Source organism: Capsicum annuum, unplaced genomic scaffold (assembly GCF_002878395.1).
Source record: "Capsicum annuum cultivar UCD-10X-F1 unplaced genomic scaffold, UCD10Xv1.1 ctg468, whole genome shotgun sequence".
Taxonomy (NCBI): domain Eukaryota; kingdom Viridiplantae; phylum Streptophyta; class Magnoliopsida; order Solanales; family Solanaceae; genus Capsicum; species Capsicum annuum.
Genome location: NW_025854396.1, coordinates 1 through 2,455, shown reverse-complemented (window position 1 = coordinate 2,455; position 2,455 = coordinate 1). Strand labels below are relative to the sequence as shown.

General features: G+C 36.7%; 2 pseudogenes; both read left to right on the top strand.

The window, feature by feature from the left end:
• The first annotated feature begins 3 nt into the window (after positions 1-3).
• On the top strand, positions 4-646 carry LOC124892406 (annotated as a pseudogene).
• A 680-nt stretch (positions 647-1,326) lies between these two features.
• Positions 1,327-2,120, top strand: LOC124892405 (annotated as a pseudogene).
• The last annotated feature ends 335 nt before the right edge of the window (positions 2,121-2,455 follow it).

The following is a 2,455-nucleotide window of genomic DNA, read 5'->3' as shown; positions in this document are numbered from 1 at the left end:
ACTGAATCTGGTCTCAAGTCTCTTAGTGACTATCTTTCTGGAAAAACTTATGTCTCTGGAGATCAGTTAACAAAGGATGATTAAGGTGTATGGGGAAATGTTGGAGCAACCTAGTTCAAATATTTATCCCAATGCTAGTAAATGGTAGAAAGCTGTTTCTGCTAAACTTGCATCAAGTTTTCTCGGGAAAGCTGTCGGTGTGAGATTTGGAAGCCAAGCTGCTATTGCTACAATTACACCAGCTAAAGAAGCTGCTAAGCCTTCTAATAATAACGATGATGATGATTACATAGATCTCTTTGGAGAATAAACAAAGGAAGCAAAGAAGGCAGTAGAAGTAAGCGAGGCTGCTGAGGCATTTACCAAGAATGAAGAGAGTGGAAAGTCACCCGTTTTTAAGGAAGTTAAGCCTTGGGATGATGAAACTGGTATGAATAAACTTGAGGAGGATGTTCGTAGTTTTGATGTGGAAGGTCTTCTCTGGGGAGCATGCAAATTGGTCCTAGTTGGCTACGGGAAGCAGATCATGCTTACCATCATTGATAAACTTGCCTCGGTACATACTATAATAGAGAAACGTCTAACAGTGGAGACTATCAACGAATATGTGCAGAGCCGTGATATTGTTGCCTTGAACAAAATTTAAGGTCAACATACCAGGGAATTTTCTAAGTCTCGAGCCTTGTAAGGCTGTAATTTTACTAGTTTTCAAGTTGTGATACTTTAACTAGTGTTTTGTCTTTCCATCTTCGGTTCAAGTATGTTTAGTCATGAAAAATGGGCATTCAACTGTGAAAAAAAAAATTATATTCCAATGTATCTGCAATAATTTGACAGTGTTAAGGGTTTTGCAACTTGGAAATTCTGAAGAACTATCTTTCCATGGATTTCATATTTGATAGGGCTATCCAACTCAACACCTAAAGCCAATAGCTTGGTCACTGAGTCATCTAACTCCAACTATAAATGACATTAGAGACGGTAACCCTTCTGCATAAAAATGTCACTTAAAACTAAACTTAGTAGCTAACGGATTGTATCACACAACTAACCATATTTTTTTTGTGACGCATTCAGTGTTCATGAAGGTAGAGAGGTTGTCTTTGATAGACCTCAGTTCTAGAAGAAAGATCATCCAAAGCAATACATAAAAAGATAATGAAAAACGAATGAGTCATGGCAAAGTACTATAAAGTATAAATAACCTAACAAATTATCATGAAAAGTAATTACAACAAGATAATTTGACAAATGAAGTACAATAATAACAGATAGTAATCAAACACAAAGGACAAGAAAGTACCAGTGATTCTCTTGTTGCTTTATATGGTCTGTGACATAAAAACTAGAGCATTGCAATCCCCTACCTATACCCAATGCTCTTTCGCCAACCCAATAAAGCTTACAACCTCTCTCATACTACTCAAATTCCTAACAATAGTTGTAGCTTTCTCAAATTTCCACACTGAATCTGGTCTCAAGTATGTTAATGACCATCTTTTTGGAAAAACTTGTATCTCTAGAGGTCAATTGACAAAGAATGATATTAAGGTGTATGGGGAAATCTTGGAGCAACCCAGTTCAGATATTTATCCCAATGCTAGTAAATGGTACCATGCTATTTCTGCGAAACTTGCATTAAGTTTTCCCGGGAAAGCTTTTGGTGTGAGATTTAGAAGCCAAACTGCTCCTTCCATAGCTGCACCAGCTAAGGAAGCTTCTAAGCCTTCTGATGATAATGATGATGATGATGACATCAATCACTTTGGAGAAGAGACAAAGGAAGAAAAGAAGGCAGCAAAAGCAAGGGAGGCTGCTAAGGCATCTACCAAGAAGAAAGTAAGTGTAAAGTCTCCTTTATTATAGATGTTAAGCCTTAGGATAACGAAACTGACATGAAGAAACCTTAGAAGGCTATTCGTAGTATTGAGGTGGAAGGTCTTCTCTGGGCAACATCCAAATTGGTTCTAGTTGGCTACAGGTTTAAGAAAAAACAGATTATGCTTAACATCATTGATGAACTTGTCTCGGTGGATACTCTAATTGAGGAACGTCTAAAAGTAGAGCTTATCAAGGAATACCTGCAGAGCTGTGATATTGTTGCCTTCAACAAAATTTGAGGTCAATATACCAGGGAATTTTCTACGTCTCCAACCTTGTAAGGTTGTAATTTTACTAGTTTTCGAGTTGTGGTACTTTATTACTTGTATTTTTCTTTCCATCTTCTATTCAAGTACGTTTAATGAGGAAAAATGGTCATTTAACTGTGAAAAAAAACCTATATTCCAATGTCTCTACAATAATTTCACAATGTTGAGGGTTTTGCAACTTGGAAATGCTGAAGAACTTTGATATGCAAGTTTCTCCTTTTAGAGATCTCTTCAAGTTAGAAAAACCATAGAAACTAGGAACTAGCTACACATCTTTGGCTAATCCATTGCTAAGTAACTCATAA